This window comes from Mixophyes fleayi, chromosome 6 (genome assembly GCF_038048845.1).
Source record: "Mixophyes fleayi isolate aMixFle1 chromosome 6, aMixFle1.hap1, whole genome shotgun sequence".
In the NCBI taxonomy this organism is placed as follows: Eukaryota; Metazoa; Chordata; class Amphibia; order Anura; family Limnodynastidae; genus Mixophyes; species Mixophyes fleayi.
Genome location: NC_134407.1, coordinates 21,056,536 through 21,080,591, shown reverse-complemented (window position 1 = coordinate 21,080,591; position 24,056 = coordinate 21,056,536). Strand labels below are relative to the sequence as shown.

General features: G+C 40.1%; 2 protein-coding genes across 3 annotated transcripts in view; one reads left to right on the top strand and one right to left on the bottom strand.

Annotated features, from left to right (window-relative positions):
- Positions 1-24,056, bottom strand: part of DOCK1 (dedicator of cytokinesis 1) — a 256,182-nt gene that overhangs the window by 98,829 nt on the left and 133,297 nt on the right. The window lies entirely within an intron of this gene.
- The window catches only part of INSYN2A (inhibitory synaptic factor 2A), a 38,871-nt gene continuing 23,659 nt past the window's right edge, over positions 8,845-24,056 (top strand). Inside the window, exon 1 of the mRNA XM_075215995.1 lies at positions 8,845-9,114. The gene's annotated coding sequence lies outside the window, so the exon portion shown is untranslated. The remainder of the gene's footprint in view (positions 9,115-24,056) is intronic.

Sequence of the window (24,056 nt, the reverse complement as noted above, 5' to 3'; positions counted from 1 at the left end):
TCTCTGTAGCTGGCACAAAACAACTGTGTGAAATGAAGATTTTCAATCCCCAATGAACAGCTATTTAGTTATTTATTTTCAAATAATAGATTAAATAATTAAAATAAATTCTCAAATATATGGATTATATTGAAAATAAATTAGTAACATTTTTGTTGTTTGTTTGTTTTTTTAGCTGGTTTGTTACGATTTGATTATTTTAATTTATGATCATATAAAAGTGATGCGCGTTCTGAAGTAAATTCATTGTAAATACGCATGTAGTAAACATAGTGCAGATACTTCTATAAATGCTTCAGCCTGTATGTGTGTCTACGCTTACAGAAAGTATACAATGTTTTTACACAGCGTATTTCCATCACTATTGAAACCGGAATGTATCTTAGGAAACAATTGTTATAGAATATGGGCGAAACTACGCAAAAGTTGCGCAGTCGTGGGCAGCATGGTGACTTAGTGGTTAGCACTTCTGCCTCAGCACTGGGGTCATGAGCTCAATTTCCAACCATGGCCTTATCTGTGTGGAGTTTGTATGTTCTCCCCATGTTTGCGTGGGTTTCCTCCTACACTCCAAAAACATACTGGTAGGTTAATTGGCTGCTCTTAAAATTGACCTTAGTATCTGGTTCCTCCATAGCCAAGATTTAATAAAATGTTCAAGATTGGGAAACATATAATTATCTATCCTTCTATAGGCCCCTTATGATGCCTTCCACTATTATTTTAAACACTTCTTGTTCCATTTCAGTGCCTCTGGTGTGCAGGTGAAACCTTGTATTCATGTCAATGGAAGCACTTTATAAATACAATGAGATGTGGTGAAGAAAGGTTTTCCTATGCATTGTATTTGGGCAAGTTACCAGCTTGTAAACACAATGCGGTTTATAAACATGTTTACTGATGTTAATAAACCAAACATTTGCAATATCAGTATCGCTTTTCAGTGGCAGTCTCTATAGACCCCATTATATATTCCACCAAAGATTTGCTAGTAGAAAGGCTTTTATCATCATGTCTTTTGCTTCCATCTCTGATTTTAATATACTTTTTCTATAAAGTAACTCAGTCTTGCTGAAATATTCCATACATTGGTCTTTGTGTAATGCATAATGCTGAATTCTTTGAACGTTAAACGACACAGCCTTGGTTCCTGTATAGCAAATTAATAGGTATTGGCGTTTGCCATCTGATACAATTTATATACTGTGGTTTCTTAAAGACTAAATGTGAATATGTGTACTATTTTCTGTTGCCCATGACAGCATACCACCACGGCACTACCATGTATTGTGTGCAAAAATACTTAGTTTGGGAGAAAGTGGCGAGTGGACCAGGGATCACAACTACAGAAGTTGGTATAATTTGGAGGGCTTTGTGGCAACCTTTATTTTGGATGACATTCCCACAATTTTGTGAGAGGGCATGGCACTCAAAATACACTAGTCTCACACAATGGGGCTGAAGCGGAGGGGTCTGAAGCTGGGGGGTCAGACAATGGGAGTAAATTACTCTTAAAAAGAGAGTAAGGAAAAATAGTGTATTTCCAATCATATGCAGAGCCAGTGGTATATGCACCTGGTTTACCACCAGTTGCCAAGGGCCAGATTAAAGGAATGGAGGCCCCTGGGCTAAGGGGGCCCCCATTCCTCCTTGAGGCCCCCCTGTGAGCCGCTCCCGGCCCAATCAATAATGCTGCTGAGCACTGTCAAGGGCCCCCTGGATGCCCGAGGCCCCTGGGCTGTAGCCCAGTTAGATCTCGGGTTAATCCGGCCCTGCTAGTCGCCATGTATCAGGTGCAAAAGATACGCATCCTAACAGGATCATATGCGTGTTTCTGAAGGTCTGCATTTGTTAGAATGTCCCTTCCCTCCCCTACTTCCCTAGAATCATGCAAGTCTGCAAAGTGGTTTTCATGCAAAATGCACTATGCAAACTAGTTGCAGGTCGCTATGCATCTAATAAAAGTGCCAGAGACCTGATCGGAATCTCCCCTACCTTTTACTGGGGCCCCTACCATACAGGGAATACCTGCAATGTTATAATGACATCACCAGGTTACCCATCATTCCCCTGTGGCTGAATTAAGCAGACCATGCTCACTATGAAAGCTGTGAGCCAGTGATCACTGGTACAAGCAACTTATCAGTCAGCTATTCAATATGCATGGCTGGCAGTGAGATTCAACAAAAGAACATCTCAGAGTTAAAAAAAAGAAAATCAACTGCTAAAAAGAGAAGTAAATTCATTTTTTTTTATTTATGATTACCAAAGGAAAAAAAAAATACTTATTGAGATAGTCTGGTTTGTCTGTACAGAGGTCTTAAGGTCAAGTCAAGTATTTGACATTGCTAAAGATGAAAGCCTGTGTATTACGGAGCTGAATAATATACACTCAGTGAGTCACAACTTGCAGCCCACAAGGTTATTATTTGTGGCCCTTGCAAGTATGGCAGATACAGGGAGCCCATAAGGGGCCTGGGAAGGAAATACCATAGTAGTACTTCCATCCTGACACCTCAGGTCCCCCTGTACTGGGTCACACCATGGGGTGGTGCGTACTCTCGGCGTCCCAATCCCACAGTAACTACCAGCTGTCCGTCAGTGAGGTCTGGCAGTGAATCAGAATGAATAAACTGCACTCGGATTCACTGCCGGACTGTTAATTTACTACTGCGGAGCTTAGTCTCACAAGTGTCATAATCCAAGTCTCCTATGTGACGTGGCCACTCCCATCAGCTGCCACCACACACAATTATATTCCCATGAGGACTTTGTAACAATGATGATAAGTATAGCATCACATCTGAAAACTGAAATCATTGTGTATAATGGGTAAAATGAATGACCCAGGTACATCTTACACAGGTGTCTGGCAATTGTGGAGGTACGTGGGCAACAGACGCCTGGCAATTGTGGAGGTACGTGGGCAACAGGTGTCTGGCAGCTGTGGAGATACGTGGGCAATAGGTGTCTGGAAATTGTGTGGAGGTACGTGGGCAACATGTCTCTGGCAGCTGTGGAGATACGTGGGCAACAGGTCTCTGGCAGCTGTGGAGGTACGTGGGCAACAGGTCTCTGGCAGCTGTGGAGGTACGTGGGCAACAGGTCTCTGGCAGCTGTGGAGGTACGTGGGCAACAGGTCTCTGGCAGCTGTGGAGGTACGTGGGCAACAGGTCTCTGGCAGCTGTGGAGGTACGTGGGCAACAGGTCTCTGGCAGCTGTGGAGGTACGTGGGCAACAGGTCTCTGGCAGCTGTGGAGGTACGTGGGCAACATGTCTCTGGCAGCTGCGGAGATATGGGGGCAACAGGTCTCTGGCAGCTGTGGAGATACGTGGGCAACAGGTCTCTGGCAGCTGCGGAGATATGGGGGCAACAGGTCTCTGGCAGCTGCGGAGATACGTGGGCAACAGGTCTCTGGCATGGGGGCAGGGCCAACAGAACACAGTATGCACAGCAGGAGGGTTCTACAGGACACCCAACCAGCCTGCCTGCACTGAAAAAAAACCCCATTTTTTTCGGCAACTTACCCCCTTCTGTTCCGAGTCGCCAGTCTAATTAGAATGGGTATCAAAACAGGGGCAGAGGTATAGGGAATTGTCGCATGCGCCATGAAGGCATGCGCAATCACAGGGCAGTGGGGACAGCGGGTTGAACTTGTGCAGTATATGGTTTGTAACGATCAGGTACTCTGAAAGATGAAATGTTTAACAATTAATGGGGACATAATTATGTGGACCACCTCATCTAAATATCTTGCTAGTTTCTATTTCGGATGTGAAAGCTTCTAGGTCTACCAACGTGAAAGCATCAGCACTACGCGGAAAGCTCCTGTAATAAATGACTGGTCTGCTAATGCCTTTGTGTTGAGAGGCACTAAGCACTACTACACACACAACACACATACATAATTAAAACCTCTATTTTGCAGCAGTGTCGTATTTTAGCATGAGGTACAAATGAAACTGTAAAGTGAATGCCCAGCTTAATTGGAGGTCACTGTAGGTTAATTAACTGTTAGAGCCCATGAATAAGTGCCCAGATCGGCTTCAGTTTAATGCTTGGGGAAAATAGGAAATGTGTAAACATCCTCCGGAACAGGGAATTATGTTGTAAACCAGAATGGACAGCTAACTGACCTGGGAACATTAACATAAAAGGATATACATTTTGTACTGAACTATATTGGAAAGTCTACAGATGAGAAATTATAGACCGTAGCTCTTACACATCAAGAGTCCTCCACACCGCTTAGATTGTAAGCTCATCTGGCCACAGCCATTTTTACCTTCTGTTCCGTGCAGTATACGCACTTGTCACAGAATGAAAAGTCATAAAAAGGCAACACAACAACTGTTAACAGTAAATTTATATAAATATTTATTTTCATGTATACATTTTTAATATTATTTCCATAAAGATGATTTCAATGCGTACTGTACATGCTATGCATTTTTATAGTATATCTTACTTGCATTCAATTTGGTCAGCATACATGTCATTTTACATCAAAGACCATGAATGTCAGTCAGCACTGACACCTGGCCCTGCGGTGGGGGCAAATGATAACAAATTGAAAGCAAGAGTACTTACAAGATACCCAGGACTTGAATTGCCCACATCTGGGTTGGAATGCTTTTACTGTACATGGGCAATTTTAGCCCACCCCCTCCCCTGTTCTGGACATGAACTGTAAGTACGTTCAATGGCATAATGCCCATTTCTGGCCAAGTGCAGAGCTTTTAATTTTGTGAGTAAATTCATGATCCCAGCGCAGTGAGACAGAAGTGCTAACCACTGAGCCACCGTGCCGATAACTACATAACTTGCAATATTCCACGTTTGGGAATCACCCCATAGGTAAACCGAGAGAGAGGGGGGGGGGGGGGGGTTCCTAGTGCCTGGAAACCCCCCTCCAAGCCTGGGGCACTGTATAATTGAGGTGGCTGGACCCTGCTCCCGCTTCACACAGCTCTGCTTGAAAAGAGAGAATTGTGTGCACCTAACAGTAGTGCACGCAGCATTGCCTATGTATATTATGGGGATAGGAAGAGTTGGAGAGCAGCCAAGCACTGTCTAAAATTATAGCCACGCCCCCATGCATGTTGGCAACACCCGCTGGCGGCGTGGTGTGGAAACCCCCCTCTACAAATCCTGCGTTTGCCCCTACACCCAGTCACCAATGGAGTGCTTAGGGTACCCCTCCCCCCAATTATATCCATGGCATTTCCCGGCACACCAGTGGCTGGCGCATGTGGTGGATATACCTCCCAAAAATCACAGCAGTTGGCACAAAAGTTCATTAGACTCTGGACTGTTCTGCCTAAATCAGGAGGTATGTAGTAATTATTGTGAGAACCAAAACATTTTACATTACTTCCCCCATATCCCATTGGAAACATTGCTTTAGATAGAATGGCCAAATTGAAAACCAATTGGGAAGGGGGCACAAGTAAATGTTGCCCATGAGGCCAATCAGCAACGATAGTGCAGCCAGGAAGAAATGTCTTCATAAGATAAAAAAGAAAGAATAAAATAAAAAAATAAAAAAAAGTTAAAAACCACAAACGTATTCTTTGGTAGAGTTGGTGAAACCAACGCAGCGTGAAAGTGCAGCAAAAGAGTTAAACGTGAAGGAGCTCTAAAGTCGTATGATGCGGACGAGTAAACAGATATTTTGTAAAAATCTTACCAAACTCATTGTGATTATGATGGATGTATAATTTGCTCAGTTATTAGGGGACCAGATATAGCAGCAAGCAATCTTATAATCATTTCTTTACAAGGCTATGAGACTCATTTATACTTTGCAAAACAAATAAAATGGTTTCTCACTGCAATTATTGGACAATTCATCAGACCACAAGAAGCAATTACACCAGACGATATCCCATAGTTTGTGAGATTTCACACTTGATCTATCACACGCCGTATCTTTATAGTTTCAAAATGTCTAAAAATGTGGACATTACGATCTACCCATACCCTGCCACATTATATTTTAAAACTAATGCCTATTATGCAACATGAGAAATGTAACTACTATATATAACTGGCAAGACTCATTCTATCTAGCAATTTGTTTAACATCGGGATGTTATTTGTTGCAGCCGTTTAATCAGTTTCCATCGGTTTCAATTTGCACTTTTAAGGAAATATGATTTTGCCAGAAACACTGAGAAGAACCAGCAGCATTGTTCTGCCTGGCCGCCAGCCAACAATCACTTATGTTCTTGTACTTTTACGGGAAGAAATAAAGGAAAAGTTGGGTTGATTAAAAATATTTGCATTGAAATGTAAATTGCACTGCAGCGGAGGAGAGAGGCAGAATAAGGCACAACGTGTGCCGAAACAAGGATTGAGATGTAATTGTGAGTATGCCGGGCTAGTTTACCTAGATAACGTTATTTCCTCAAATGAAGCCTGAAAACTATGACAGGGTGAAGGCAGTACGGAAAAATGCGGCAAATGGTCAAATTGGATACGAAAAAGTGGTTTGTTTTATAAAGTGTCATTTTTTTATTTATTAAGATGCTTTCACAAGATGGTTGTAAAATGCACCCCAGAAGGTGCCAGCGTCTATACTGCTATGGCTTTCCATTGGATCTACAAACTGGCACTATCATCATTTATTTATATAGCGCCACTAATTCCGCAGCGCTGTACAGAGAACTCACTCACATCAGTCCCTGCCCCATTGAAGCTTACATTCTAAATTCCCTAATACAGACAGACAGACGGACTAGAGTCAATTTGTTACCAGCCAATTAACCTACCAGTATGTTTGTGGGGGAGGAAACCGGAGCACGCGGAGGAAACCCACGCAAACATGGGGAGAACATACAAACTTCTCACAGATAAGACCATGGTCGGGAATTGACCTCATGACCCCAGTGCTGTAAGGCAGAAGTGCTAACCACTGAGCCACCGTGCTGCCCACATGTCCACAGTTCCTCTTTCAGAAGTGGTCTCAAAAGAGTAGAGCGAGGGTTTCTTCTGAGTACATGGGGGACAGCGTGACCCCCCACTGCAACTCACCTTCAGGTCCCGTAGGGGCAGCACCCTTTGTACTCCCTCCCTCTGGAACTAATATAACAATATCAGGGACAATACAACTTCATGAACAGTAAACTTTTTCTCCATCCTTAATACAGAGTACTAAGTAGCACAGGTGATGCACAGAGCATTATGTGCAGTTAAAACTCTCCCAGGCATTCTAATTAAATACACCTTGGGCTATTAAGGAGAGAAAAGCATAAAAAAAGGAGCAACTTTGCACCTGAGCAAATCCATGTTGCATTGGAGGGGAGGTAAATTTAAAATGTGGGGACAGATTTCTAGTTGTGGTAGGGCATGTCCTAGATTAACTTTAAACATCAGTGTAAATATAAAGCTATCAAGTATTTGTGTGCTACATGAAAAAACAGCCAGTATTTAACTTATGTGCAAAATAATAAACTAATTTGCACCCCTTGCATTTTTTTGCCTTACTTTCCTTAATGACTCAGACCCCTTAAGTTAGTATGACTACTTATCCAATGGTAAGGACTAAATAACAAAAAAGAAAATAATGAGAAATAAAAATACACAAACTAAAACAATCAATTTCTATGACACCCCCACCAGTGCTGCTCAAGATGCCTAGTTTGCCCAGGCAAGAAGAGCAAAAAGCGGATACGACAAAGCAGGCACAATGTACAAATAGTGGCAAAAATGTTTTATTCCCCTCTAAAATCACACGTTACACAACGATTACAGATAAATCTGCATTACCATGTTTTTAAAATAAAAGAGATTAGTTTATTAATTATAAATCTTTATCAGCACTGAAATAAATACATTGACTGAGATAGTAGATCCCAAGCACACACAGATGAAGTGTGTGTGTGTGCGTGTGTGTGTGTGTTGCCGGTCACGCTCTACCATGACTCCATTTCTTTACCTGTTGCTTAGCAACCAAAAAGCTGAACTATCCAGACTGTGGACATCCCCATCATCTCCGCCGAATGCAGCTTTTTAAAAGAGTTCAACTGGGGTAATTGAGAGAATAACAGAGTTGCTAATTAGCAGAGCCCGTTGTCTAACGAACATTGTACATTAAATCCAAGAAAAAAAGCAGGCGCAGGATAATACCACATTCTGAAAGTTGTAACTTCAATGCTGTTGAGTGAGAGTTGTGAATTATAGATACAAAGCACTGACAGAGTGACCCGGGGTGAGAACGGACAGTGCCATGCCACACACAGAATAGCTGCATGCAAAAATGCTACCGGGCACTTTAAAAGGACACTAACATAGACAACCAGCTTTTGTTGCCAACGCCACATCTTCAACTCAATATTTTTAACTAATGATAATTCAACATAATTTAGAAACTAAAGCTCCTTTCAAATGAAAACTACTACTGCTACTCAATATTAGGTCATATATTAGAAGTGGAAAGTAAAAAGTGTTAAAAAGGAAACTAAGCCTAATTGAATTGATTCATTATTGATCTCTAAAAGGACATAAACATTTAAACAAAACCATCAAATGGACAAAACATGTCAAGTATAGTAGAACAACAGACAATGTCAATGCATGCAAAGTCCACAAAACATAAACACAAGATACATAGATACTAATCTAAATAAGCTAATATCACAAATACACGTGCCAATAACAGGTTGTCACAGTGAAGTGAATAGATAATAAAGTAGCAAATATCAGTAAAGGTTTCTCTTTGCTGGACACAAGGTGGCGCTCCTTCCCTTGCAAATGCTATAGCAAAATCTCTATGGTTTTCATGCAGTTTGAGTGGTGACTTCGAGATGGAAGCAGCTTTTGTGTTTGTGCTCTAATCATTCCTCCAGGTTCCCCCCCTCCCCCCCTCTTTTTCAGAGAAAAAAAAAAAAAAAACATCCTAAAACAAACAAGTTTTAATAACCCAAGACAACTGCTTTAATATAACAGCTATCAACTCTCAGGAAGCAAAGGAGATTGCTGGGGATATCTTGCAGCAGATGCTTAGCCACAGAGCATCCTTCACCAGTAGGCTTGCAGAACTGCAAGGACCGACAGAGATGCATCAAAGGAGAACTTCCCAGTCTTTTACTTATTTTTAAGGATACATAAAGGTAAGCACTTTTCTGCTAACTCACCTATGAATCAAGCTACATTAAGATCTGATTTGTCTGTGTGCTGCTTCCACTTTCTTGCATACGATTGTGTTTGGATTAATTTGACATCTGTGATCAGAATCATTGTAAGTACTGGCTAGCTAAGCTAATTTACTGGCTTGGACACAGGGGTTAATATTTGCTTGTTACATCTTGGGAACAATCAATGTTGTCACAATTCTTGAAATCCACACTTCTCTGCTTGTTTTTCCTCCAGAAAGATCTATGGCATTGGGGTAATATAGAATGGTTTGGGATAGCCCTCTAGAGATTGCAACATGCACATAGGTTTGGCTAACTCATATTTATGCATATGCTTATAGCTATCACGACTATGCTTTAGTGATCAAATTGTATGAAAAACCATGATCAGAAAAATAAAACAGCTGATACATTTTTGTTTTCTGCAAATTTGTCCAAAAACAATTCTCTAGCCCAGAAATAAATCTTAAATAGGTCTCAGATGAAGACGCTCAATTTGATATACAAATAATGGCACTGGCTAGATTTGCTCCTGGGACTTGTATAGTTATTTTAGCCAGTCTACTTGCTTATGCCGATAGCACAGCACTCTACCTGATGTTTGTAAATCACCCTGTCGCCTTCCAGGTAATTATGAAAATATCACTATAATGAACGCTGAGGATTGTTAAGCGTTTACCAGCTAGATAAAATATTTAAGAGCAAATTAGCTAGTCGGAGTGGTGTTTTATATCAAGGAGTAAATCCCTACAGGCACAGTGGCTCCTTCCATCACTTTAACCGGAATACTCAATGAGTCCATTTAATCTGACCATCTACTGAAGACCTACAAAGAATACAGATAAAATGGTTTCGAGTGCACCTCTGTAAAACGCAGCAGGGAGAATAATTCTATATTGTTGCTATTTTATTTTGGTGGTTTATTTGCATGGTCTATATTGAGGAACTGCTTGCAGGATCTACATGGGATTCCGTGCTGCAGATATGTCACAAGCAGTTCTTGCAAACCATTACTATCGTTATCACTTATTCATAAGTGTTTGGGAACAACATAAAGGTGAGGGTTAGGTTCCGATTACTGATTGAAGCACTGGCCGCAAGCATCTATCTAGCTCTCTCTCTCTCTATACACACATATATACATTTAGCACATGCAATTTAATTAAAATTGTGATTGAAATGTGTTGCTCACCCATGATGTATAATCTGCATATGCATCACCTTGCTAAGCAGTGAACATTTCCTACACTCCCCCCCCCTTCCCAAACCTGGCTCTTTCACTACAGTTGTATCTGCATTAGATGGCTCTTTCATCTCTGAAATATTCATTACATCTTTTGAGGTTACGCTGAAATATACAGAGGCTTCTGAATTTATAACCATGCAGCAAGCACCCGGAGCAAGGAATTACATATATTACACAATATGTGGGTCACACGCAAGTGTACCGTGCTCACATATGTATGGGAGCATGTTGATTTATCTTAACATCATTCCAGAAACATGCTTCCAGCATCCATCTAAACATTTTTTAGGATTGTCAGTAGCTTAGGAAGGCAGCAGACGTCTTTATCATGCAGAATCTGATTGTGTTTTAACCAGCATCTTATTCTGGTGATCTACATAGTTCATGTTAAAATTACGTGTACTCTGAAGACTAAATAAAAAATAAAAAAGTTTGGCTGTTAAAAAAATAAATAAAAATGCTTTGGACTGGAATAATGCTGGACAACTGTTATTTTATGCAGAATGCAATAATTAAAACAAGAAAATCTGGCCCTTACTCCCCTCTTGGCCATGTTTGCAAAGTAATCGCTTTATGTGCCAGTATAAGTTATAGTGACATTTGCATTTTTGCGACAGGTCATTTTGCAGAACAAGATCTGGAATATATTGTGACGCATAAAAGTGTAGATCATTTTAAGTAAAGACTTAGCAAGGTCATTGTGGAGGAAAGTCTATCTGCTTCCCTACCAATCACATCTCAGGCGTATTCCCAGACTGTTCTCAGCAATGCAGATATTGCAGTTCCGGGTGTTTAAGTAAATGGTACATTGCTCAGGGAGAACACTGAGTGGTGACAATGTTTCACAGGGGGAAGTTTGTGGTTTTCTTTTTTTAATTACCATCAAAATAACTTAGCTGACTTAAACAAACAATCTATACACTAGAAAGATTCACATTGCAATGCAGGGGATTGCTATGATGCTTATTTGCTAATGGACCGTATTCCTCACCAACCTCATGTGACACAACTGGATGGCACTTCAGGACATTCACTGTAAGACCTTGATGGAATTACAGATGATGAGCACCAGTGTTGGAGCATGGACACGTTACCAGCATTACCAGGAACATGACCGTTACAAGTACATCATTTTCAGACTTTGGTCAACATATTTGTCAAAGTGATACATCTGCAAAAGCCCAGTACAACTTCCAACCACTTGTATACTGTAGATTAGGGTTCAGGGATTTTTTTTACCCTTTACCCCAAAATATATTTAGATACTCCGACGTTACCCCCTTGATTTGAAAGGAAGGAAATCATATATTTTTAATTATTGTAATTCAAAATTTTATTGAATCTATTCAAAATTTCTTTGAAAGCTTCAACTTCAAAACGTCAGCTTTTGGAGAAATGATGTTGCTTCATTTTTGATACGATAGCATCAATATTGGGGCATTTTGATGTCAGAGCAATTTACTTAATATACAGTCTTCAGCGTCCAATCGATTTCTCTGCTTTAGAGTGGAAAATCCTTGTTCGCAAAGGTAGGTTGTTGCAAAAGGCAGCAACTTTTTGACTGCCTCCTCATGTGCAATTTTGAATGCCTTTGTAGCTGTTGATATCCAAAAATATGACAGATCTGCTTTGTTTTCAAATGCAATACGTGCTTCATTATTGCATCAAGAAGTGTCTCTGCCAACCCTTGAGGCTCTTCTGGTACAACAGCAATTTCACATTTAAAGGGGTCTATAATCCAACTGACAGCATGTGAATCGGCAGCATTACCCCCAGGAATTTCATTTTTACCCCATTTGGGGTAATTTACCCCTGTTCCCTGACCACTGCCCAGCAGCAAAAGTTCCTTGGCAATTGTATGAAAATATTGGCAACAGTATATCCCTTCACACTAGAATTTTCTCATTTTTTATCAACAATGACATCTAAACATATATGCAGAAGTTGTCAAGTATCTCCCTGCAGACATGTCAATAGTCTGCTAAACACAGATAAATCAATGACAGGCTGAGTATCAGTGAGGAAGGAGAACTGGAATCCTGAACTGATGCTGGGAACTGGGAGACCGAAGCTGGAAATTCCTAGAGTCACACTTGTGACCACTCTCATCAATTTCCAATTTTACAATTGCTACAGAACAAAATATTTCAACCTCTGCCTGAATGAGCGTTAATGGGCCACTAAACCTAACACAAGACGCTAATAACATTCACAGATACATGTAAAGGTTTCCATACATTGTCAGGACTTGATCTATTTCAAATTCTATAAACATTTGCAAGTTACTGCTCTCTGTTATCAGTCTATTTAGGCATGATGAGAATCTGGCTTTCAACAGCTTTACTGACATGAAAAAGACTACGTGCAGGAAACTTAGATATTATTTGTGATAATTTTTAGTAGATCAGTTAAATAAAACAACTTGTAATTTAGGTTTAGCAACCCTTTAAGTTTTTTAAAAGGTTGTTGACATTTTCTTTACAATTATTGACATTTATTTCCATAAACGTGTGCCTAAAATCAAACCTGAAATATAAAATGCAAAAATGTGCACTGAAAAGTGATCAGAAATACTAATGACATGCATGACTTTAGTGTATAAAGATATATTGCAGCACAGTGGCCTAGTGGTTAGCACGTCTGCCTCACAGCACTGGGGTCATGAGTTCGATTCCCAACCATGGCCTTATCTGTGTGGAGTTTGTATGTTCTCCTTGTGTTTGCGTGGGTTTCCTCCGGGTGCTCCGGTTTCCTCCCACACTCCAAAAACATACTGGTAGGTTAATTGGCTGCAATCAAAAATTGACCCTAGTGTCTCCCTCTCTGTCTGTCTTTGTGTGAGTGTGTCTATATTAAGGAATTTAGACTGTAAGCTCCAATGGGGCAGGGACTGATGTGGGTGAGTTCTCTGTACAGCGCTGCGGAATTAGTGGCGCTATATAAATAAATGATGATGATGATGATGATGATGATGATATTGCGCCTGGTACACCAATCAGCCACAACATTAAAACCACCATGCCTAATATTGTGTAGGTCCCCCTTGTGCTCTGACCCATCGAGGCATGGACTCCACAAGACCTCTGAAGGTGTCCTGTCATATCTGGAACCAAGTCGTTGGCAGCAGATCATTTAAGTCCTGTAAGTTGCGAGGTGGGGCCTCCATAGCTCGGACTTGTTCTTCCAGGACAACCCACAGATGCTCAATTGAATGGACTCTGGGGAATTTGGAGGCCAAGTAAACACCTTGAACTCTTGGTCATGTTCCTCAAACCATTCTTGAACAATTATCCAGCTGTAAGAGGCCACTGTACTCATACAATACTGTTGTCATGAAGGGGTTTGTGTTTGGTCTGCAACAGTGATTAGGTAGCTGGTACATGTCAAAAGTAAAATCCGCATGAACGCCAGCACCCAAGGGTTTCTCAGCAGAACATTGCCCAAGGCATCACACTGCCACTGCCAGCTTCCTATAGTGCATCCTGGTGCCATCTCTTCCCCAGGTAAACAACACACACAGCCGTCTACTTGCTGTAAAAGAAAACGTGATTCATCAGACCAGCCCACCCCTTCTCCCATTGCTCCATGGTCCAGTTCTGGCGCTTACAATGTGCCCATTGTAGGCCCTTTCAATGGTGGACAGGGATCAGCATGGGCACTCTGACCGGTCTTTCTATCATAGTCAGCATTAACTTTCTCAGCAATTTGTGCTACATTAGCTCATCTGTGGGATTAGACCAGACAGAGTGTCTTTCGCTCACCACGTGAGCCTTTGGCGCCTAGGACCCGGATGCCGGTTCTACGGTTGTCCTTCCTTGGTAGGTACTAACCGCTGCGTACCGAAAACGCCCCACAAGCCCGGTCCTTTTGGAGATGCTCTGACCCAGTCGTCTAGCCATCACAATTTGGCTCTTGAAGTCGACCAGAACCTTATACTTGTCCATTTTTCCAGATTCCAAAACATCAACTTCAAGAACTGACTGTTCACTTGCTGCCTAATATATTGAACTGCATGACAGGTGTCACAAGATAATCAATGTTATTCACTTCATTTGTCAGTGGTTTTAGTGCTGTGGTTGAACCGTGTATATGCCTGTTACAGTCTCAGGCATTACCAGCACAAGCAGTACTGTACGTAAACCTGTGACTCAGCATTCCAGCAATAACCAATGTCTGACTCACTTCTCTAAACCACTTGGTTACGGTCCTTGAGGACTTATTTAGTGCCCATACACTTGAATAAACAGCAATGATCATATTTAAGATCCAAATTTCTTATAAACCACACTAAATTTATAGTACATTTGTCTTCCTATAATATAACAGGTTGTACACTGAGAACTGTAACTACTTTTGATTTAAAACACTATTAACCAATGATCAGATGAGTTGTATGCTGACCGGCGTCTGACAGAGACCATTGTATAATACACAATTACAAGTCAATTTTCTTTGTGAAAATATATTCAATTTATAAGATTCAAACTTCATTTTACTGCCCTGTAAACACTGTGCACAAGTAATTCAGTGCAGAGGATCTTAATTCTCTGTTAAACTTGCATGAATTAATGTGAGTGGGATGTGTGGATTTGTTTTCCTGCTTGAGCTGTGATGAAATAGTATCTGTAACCACCAATCAAACAGTGACCCACGAGTCCATATTATACCCCATTCATACTGCACCAAAAACTCGGGTTTTTGCAGAGGCGCGCTGAAAAACCCGGGTCTTGGTGCAGTATGAATAGTCCAACCACAAAATCCCGGGTCTAAAATCCCGGGACTTAGACCCGGGATTTTGCGAGGGGTAATTCCCGGGTTGGACCCCGCTCGCCTGTAGTATGAATGGTGCAACCCGTGTAATTCCTGGGTCTCACCATTCATACTGTGAAAAAAAAAAAAAAATGGGGAAGTAAAAAAAAAAAGATTTTAATTAATAAAAAATACATAACAAATGTTTACTTAACTTATTTTCAGCCAGCGGTGTCTCCGGTGCGTTGCCGGCTGTCAGGTGGACCTCTGGGTACTAAAATTACGTCATTTCTAATGGACTAGAAATTACGTCATTTTAGTACCCAGAGGTCCCCCTGACAGCCGGCAACGCACCGGAGACACCGCTGGCTGAAAATAAGTTAAGTAAACATTTGCTATGTATTTTTTTTTTTTTTATTAAAATCTTTTTTTACACTTTTTTTTTTCTAAAACCCGGGTCGGGCAGGTGCAGTATGAACCCGCCCGACCCGGGAATCTTCTTATCTATACTGCCCTGTGCCCCGGCCCGGGATATTGCCGGGGCGGCAGTATGAAAGTGGTATTATATAAGGTATAACAATGCTTCAGTAAATATCCTATTTAAAAGGGAAACTCCTACTGGCCATGAAAATAAATAAATCTGCAATGTTATGTGAAGGTTAAGTTTCCCTTAAAGAACATAATAAAACGTGTTATTCTAGATAACAATGATTCTGTGTTATTATGTGTACTTGGTTGAAACTACCAGATTAATGATACAACAATCTCATAATAACAAACATGAATAAATGAAAGCAACAGTGGCAGTGTAAGCCTACAGAAGTGAGCAAGGCACAGGTACATTTCTTTGCTTCTGCAATTTTAAATACTGTAAAAAGACCACTCACAACTATGATTCTATACTTTCCTAGAATGCCAATGCTTATGTAAGTCTGTTTTACAGAAACATCATACTAACAGTAAGGGAGAAATGGGGACTGAAAAAGCTCAGACTTGCGTCTGTTCAAAATCACTTGTACACATCATTTGGATTTTTGAGGTAGATGGTCAAAAACAGCATTAGTATGTGCTTTATTTCTACAATAAGAGAAATTAAGATCATCAAATTTCCCTTCTACGTGTCAAACCCCTCGAGCTTCCATTCCAACCCATCCACTTTAAATTGTAAGCGCTAACCAGCACCCTATACCCTACCTGTCTTCTACCCCTCAATTGTCACTACCTGCCTTCAGATTCTCTTGGCATCCTTGTATTTGCCCTGTTATTGCCTCTTATTATAGGACTTGCATTATGTAGATGGTCTTGTATTACCACATGTATTTGCTGCTTTTCAGGGTTACTAATGCTTTGTTCATTTTTGAAAACTTTTGTGTGTAAGTAAACAATGTCTACCCTGTTAATACTACCACCACGTGTGGAATCTTGTTAATAAACGTTAAGAAAATAATAATACATTTTAAAACCTTTTTTAAATTATAGGATCTAAATAAAACATTTAGGTGGGATCACCAATCACAATTGATCTAATCATGAAAACATGGCAGCTATAAGCTTGTAAACTAAAATGTGTCTTTACTCATGGACGTTATAGCTGCAGTAGATCTTAAATTAAGTAGAAATATTTTGCATCCCTAATCATGGGAGACTCATATTTAGGAGAGCAAAGTAATGGGGTTGCACTAAATGTTGAAAATAAAGATGAGGACAGCATGGTAAAGTACATTTTGTTTCTATTTGTGCCTATATAATTATATAATGTAGCGTTACAATATGCTAGGTTCTAGGATTGCAAAATGCTTCCCGGTGTTCTTCAAAAAAATTACCCTCTGTCTGGCACTGCCATGCCTATGTGAAACCCGTAATGAAGCTCTCTGGTATCATTTAGTCTCTGTGAACATAGCCATAATGTAATAAGGTATCTTTAACTGTGTTGATTTCACTGTACATCCACTGCCACTAAGGGAGCTAAGTTCACATTTTACAAGCTGGTATGTGTAGTTTTCAGGAACCAGCCTCTTCCTGTTCTCTGGTGATGTCATTTACTGAGGTCACATCTTCCAGGTAACAAGTCTGAATGTTTACAAAACCATTGCATGTCTAATAATGCTACAAGTATCAAGAACATGAGATACATGAGGTATAAAACATATCAGCATGGACATCTTTATTTAGAATTGTAATCCAAATTCTAAGTTCTAAAATTATTAGAGTGTTCTAAAAACAATAATACTTATTCAATAGAATAGTTATGATTTTACAAATATACATTCAACCGCAGCTAATACTTGGGGTGTCAGGAAACACTCCTAGGAATTATATCTATATGAACTGTGGCTGTTGACAATTTACTTAGTGATGTTATCAGTTAAATTGACTAAAAATAGATGTTATGGGCAGCATGGTGGCTCAGTGGTTAGCACTTCTGCCTTACAGCACTGGGGTCATGAGTTCAACTCCCGACCATGGCCTTATCTGTGAAGGAGTTTGTATGTTCTCCCAGTGTTTGCGTGTGTTTCTTCCAGGTGCTTCGGTTTCCTCCCACACTCCAAAAACATACTGGTAGGTTAATTGGCTGCTAACAAAATTGACCCTAGTCTGTGTGTGTCAGTCTGTGTGTTAGGGAATTTAGACTGTAAGCCCCAATGGGGCAGGTACTGATGTGAGTGAGTTCTCTGTACAGCGCTGTGCAATAAGTGGCGCTATATAAATAAATGGTAATAATAATAATAATAATAATAAATGTTATGTACAAAAACAAAACTAAGCTGAAATATTCACCTTGGAGTTCTGTGCTTGTTTATAAACACTTTTACCCTTTATAACATTATTATTAAATATAATCTGATATCCAGGAGTGTTTATTAGGAACCCTAAATACATTGCATATACAATTTAACAGATCATAAAAAGAGATACAGAGAAATAATAAGCTATAGAACAATTTGTACAAGAATCATCCAGAAAACAATAGTTTGCGAATGGGAACTATAAAGCTTCAGCATTTGTCCTGCACAGTGGTGATAACAGCCATGCTTTCCTTATCAGAAGCTTTTTTCCCATGATTTAACGATTATCTTGCTTTTAGTGTCACCTGTAAACTGTATACAGCCTTCCATTAATCTGGCTATTTGATAAGAGATTTTCTTCTGTACTGTCATTCAACACCGTTTATGCCTCTTGAAGCCCTCCAAATGCCAAGCCAAACAGTTTTAGCGCTGATAAAACATGTATAAAGCGATGTGAGCCCTCAGTTCCATTCACAGCTCAATACTCAATCATTGCAGCGATATCATTTAATATTTTGTACTTGAGAGACATGAATTTTAAAAGAAAACAAGAACCGTTGCTGGTCTGACAGTAGTGTAACACGCAGGAAATCGCCCAGCAGGTAAAATGTCTTAACATGACAGGGAAAAGGCACTTCCAGGATGCACGGCTTTTATGATGTTTCTTTAGGGTGATATTTTTTTAGCTAACATTTAATGTACTGTCATGTTTGTTTATTGTGTTAAAATAAAAAGTAATAATTGTAAATCGAGGAGAGGTGCAGAGTTTTTTTTTTTTTTTTAACTGTGCACAAATGCACCTATTTATATCTACCCCGCACATACATTGGCGCTGCCCCTGGTCAGCCAGTATGGTGTTACTGTTTCAGGATTGTGGTTCCAAACTCGAACTTTAGGGCCACGCTATTCATTTATTTTAACTTTTCTGTTTTTGCCCTAAAATACTGCTCTGTTTAGTCTCATTTAGATCTTAAATTAATTCTGGTGTTACTTTGTGTGCTTCTCCATATAAAAGTATACCTGCAGGGGCGCACGCAGGATTTTTAGGGGGGGATCCCCCCCCCACCCCAAAAAAAAAAAGTGAGAGAGCCTGAGCATGCGCAGCAGCTCCGTTTCGGCAGCACTGTACAATACAGCACCGCGGCTGCTATATAGTACAGTGCCGCTATGTGGGGCACCTCGTTAGCGGAGGGGAGGGGTTTCTGGAGACCCAGAACCCCCCCCTGCGTGCGCCCCTGACCTGGAAGGTGCCACAGGGGCCCCACTGAAAGCACAGTCTGATATGTAAAATGGATGGGGAGAAATATGCTCTGCTGCCCCTCCCCCCCCCCAAAAAAAAACACCTTCTCCAGTCCTTTGGTCTCATTGAATAATCTCTTACAGAAATCAGATTTTGTATTTGGGTGTATAACTTGGCTTATTCAGACACCCTGACCCCCCCACAAGCTCTTCCCATTGCAAGCTCCTACATGATATAGTGTCTAATACTGGTGATTAGGGCTCATTTACCAACTACATTCAAGTACCAACTTTACACTAAACCAAAGCAACAAATCGGATACTTGCAATAAACAGATGAAAGCTATTTTTCGATTGGTTGCCATGGTTTGTTGCAAAAGTTGCACATAAATGCAATGTTGAAATTAACCCTATTTTCTTAGCATTAATTAAGGTTAAAAAAACAATCATTTGTGTTTTTCTCACTTATATTAACTTGCAGTATGGACTTTGACTTGGAGGCCCACTTTCTCTGTACAAGAGCCTTACAATGCATCTAGGACTTGCTTGGTGGTATCTCATTAGAATGTAAGCTCTTGCGAACAGGCCTTTGTTCAGCATTTTGTTTCTGTCTGTGCTACGTAGAATGATGGCTTACAAATACTGGCCAATATTAACAATAATTTCTTGTTCCAATCACTAAGCCTAGCACAACTCCCCAAGACAATCAGCTAATTAGTGCTAAGACAGTTACCTCTTCCTTTGCAGCATAGTGACAAGTGACATGGCATTTGGATTGAGGAAGAAAAAGCTTACAATAGTAGTGGCTCTACATGTTCCAATAATAAGGAAAGTAGTAAGTCTTGTCTGCATTATTTTTCTTGGAGGAAAAAAAAGATAACTATCTTTTGTTTTGTCCAGGCTGAAAGCCTGTACCAGAAAAATAGTCTCCCGACCCCTTCACTCAGGAGAGGGACATACTGAAAGCAGGATAATAATATACAGAAGAGTGACCAGTCCCTTCCCCCTGCGCTCATCACTGATGTAGAACACTGAAGTGAAGCAGGAGGACGCATGCTGGTCAGGCTATTTAGCATATTAGCCAGGCTGATTATCATGCTAATCGCGAGAGTCATGGAGCTTCTCTGTGGGGAAAGGAGGTGGTAATATCTTTCCGCTACAGAAGTGCCCAGTTCTCTTTAATGTTATGTGGATAAAATAAACATTTATACATTTTTAAAAAAATGTTATTTAGTCAGGATATTCTGAATATATATTCTGAATGTACAATATTTTATACACAAACTATAGAACTGTATACTATATTTTATTAGGTCTTTTCTTCGGATGTCAATTTTCCTTTTTTAGTCCTTGAAAAATATTTTTTCATGCTTTCCTAAGAAAATATATTTTTATAGTTCTGTATTCTAATCAGACAGGCTACTGTTCTATATGACTTATTAAGTTGGGAAAAAATACACAAAGACAACTTAAATTGAATACTATAGATTCTTTTGTGTTAATATTTTTACTTACTAAGGTTACTGTAGGTGGAAGTTGAAGGAAAAAAAATAGCGATAAAACATTATACAATAGAATAAAGACAACTGTAAATACTAAATTAAAGTAAAACTTGCATTCCTCCTCTTTTATAGACTATATCCCATGAAGGCTGAAAATGTTTTTCTATGCAGCACAACACAGCTGTGGAAGCTGTACCATACCTACGAACAGGCTGTTTAATTTGGATTTACACTGGAAGAGAGACCTCTAAGTGTAGATTTGATTGTGCTATATAAATTCCTGCTAGGTCAATACAGAACCGTCTCTAGGGACCTCTTTGTCATTAGGGCTATGCAGAAACCACAAGGTCACCCTGCATTACAGAGCAAAAACTGCTACAGCTATTAGAAGTTGTGTTTTGAAATACAAAAATATAAAATGCTTCTATTTACAGGTACACAATGCTGTAAACCTAATGATACAAGATTCTTGTTCCCCCCCCCCCTCATCTGCTATTGTTAATTCACTGTATTTTATTTAAGAATACAGAGCTACAGTTTGTGTAGTTATAACCAGAAACATCTTGTATTTGTTTTTAAACTGCAAAAACGCACAGGAGTTCAGCTAAGAGAAGAGGATCACAATGAATTTGTTTTAACATGTGTAAATGCCACTGTGACTGCTGACTGACAATTCAAACCCTCGGATTTCGTGTACTGTATTGCTGTGCTTGCTGGTTACTTAATAGCACGCTTGAACAATTCAGGTCTGTGCCCTATGCCGTATAGCTGGCGTAGGTAACCTGTGGATCTCCAGCTCTTGTAAAAAGAGTCTCAGCAGAGGTTGGTACAGCTTGTGGAGACATGTAGTTCCACAATAGATGAAGCCTCGCAGGAAGCCTACCTCTGCTCTACACTGTGTCATGTTCAGAAAACATAGTAGAATATAGTTTTCTTAAATATTTAGGGCTCAATGATGACTGAGTAAAAAAAATCTAATTATGCTTGAACGTTTTAGCACTGCATTTATGGTTAGTGTACTGCAAATGGAAAATCAATCATTATCTGATTAGCATCTTGTACACGATCAGGAGTCAATATGTAGATGCATATCTATGGTTTTAAAATGTCATATTTTATAGCTTATCTCAATGGATTAATAAAATAAGTATTTTCTTTTTTTTTATACCTGCAAATAAACTGCAAGATACTACTTACACGGGTATCCCACTAGCCTCTCTGAGCCACACTCGCTCCTCTGCCCTCTTCCCATTAGAGTGTCAGCTCTCATACAAGCAGGGTCATCCCTGCCCTTTGCTTTTACATCTGCATTTTTTGTCTACCTTGTAAGTTCCTGTTTTATGTACCATCAGTTCCCCCCACCCCTTGAGCTGCTAAATTCCTATTGGGAAATGTTAATAGTCAGGAAGAAGTGAATATTTCTCAAAGGCCAATCCTGTACCAATCAGTGGAAAGAGGAGGTTGTAGTTAGGATCGGGATGACGACTTTTGGCTATAGACTGTGTAATGGAATAGCCGAGACAGACAGAGAAAAACATGTTGCACTACCGGCTAAAGACCAGTGAACCTGATTTTTGGCTATGTTTGTTATATTCAGTCCTTCTACTCTTCCAGGATGTCTTTAATTACGTGTATAGGAAAAGAACAACCAGGAGCCAATCCGATCATACAAATCTGTAGGACAGCAGAAGATGAGGTTGATAAAGTGGGAGGCAGTGACCTGTCCTCTTGTGTGATTCTGTTAGTAAGGACTGGGATGTAGGTCACAGGTTCTGTATGTTGTGATGTGAAGGGGGGATGGAGACAAGCAGAATTAGACAGTGGAAAGAGCAAGGTCCATTAGCACTTCTGCCTCACAGCGCTGGGGTCATGAGTTCAATTCCCGACCATGGCCTTATCTGTGTGGAGTTTGTATGTTCTCCCCGTGTTTGCGTGGGTTTCCTCCGGGTGCTCCCGTTTCCTCCCACACTCCTAAAACATACTAGTAGGTTAATTGGCTGCTATCAAAAATTGACCCTAGTCTCTCTCTAGCTCTCTTTGTGTATGGTAGGGAATTTAGACTGTAAGCTTCAATGGGGCAGGGACTGATGTGAATGAGTTCTCTGTACAGCGCTGCGGAATCAGTGGCGCTATATAAATAAATGGTGATGAAGATAAAAGCACAAAGTAAGGAAGAGAGGCTCTTATCAAACAGGGTCAGGAAGGTTATTTCATAAAGAGGATGACACAAACTTCATACATTCAACTTGTTGTACTACAGCTCAACTGGTAAAAGGAATATGCTTCACTCGCCCTTCGTTTTCACTTGAATCAGTCCCATTAAATATCTCCCCTTTAAGTAGAATGAGACAAGAGGCCTCCATGGTAACTGAGTGTAAGGGCTTTATAAGAATAAAAATAATAATAGTAATAATAATAAAGCATTTTCAAAGTAACCAGCAGATCTCTGGAAGAAGAAATCAAGGATACAAAGGAATAGAAAGATATTAAGGACAAGCCCATAGAGTATCTCCATGCCAACCTTCACCGCTTAGATAGATCATTCAGGGGCAAGTAGAAAGGAAGATATAAAGTGGTACAGTCAGAGGGGGAAGAGAGAGATCAGAATATCCAAATAGGAGAAAGAGGATATGGAGTGGAGGCTTTTAACGGAGAAGCTGTGGAATGTTCCATTCCAAATAAAATTTGTTGCTACTATAGAATTATTTATCAGAAAGAAAAACACCTATTGGTCCTCTAAAGTAGAGATCTTGAATGCATATGTTCAATCTTATATGTGAGCAAATTCTGTCTCCTAGTTCTTATAATATATAGAAGTGTTTCACTGCGTTTTACATTTGGTCGAGTGTCTCAAATATAGGTCAGAGAACAGAAACTGATCAATCTAAGTTACATTCGTGAAAGAGCAATGCTCACTATAAACTAGGCCCAGCAGTGATACAACACACATGACTGTAGGTTACAGAAAACCATGTGACAGGTACCAAAATGTAACCCACCTTTACAAGTACCCAGCTGCTTACCCAAGATCAAGCTCAGCATTTTAGTCTTAAAAGATATACAAACCATATATTTGTTTTTCTTATGTATCTGGTCTAATTTAAATATTAGGGGATAAAATGTATGACAATCTTTAGTTTAAAAAGCTGTACAGGGTCATTGTCTTTGTGTTTATCCCATAATTCCCTCAGCTCTTCTCTCTAATCTTATTAACTTACACAATACAGGCACTTGGGGTTTGACCTATCCCCACTGGGCAGACAAGAAATTAAACCGGTAAATCACTGGGGGTGTCACAGGTCCAAGACTATGAGAGCAAAGGGGGAGACCATCACAAATCCATAATTTGACTTATTACATAGACAGAGAGAGAACAAACAATTATTTATAACATAT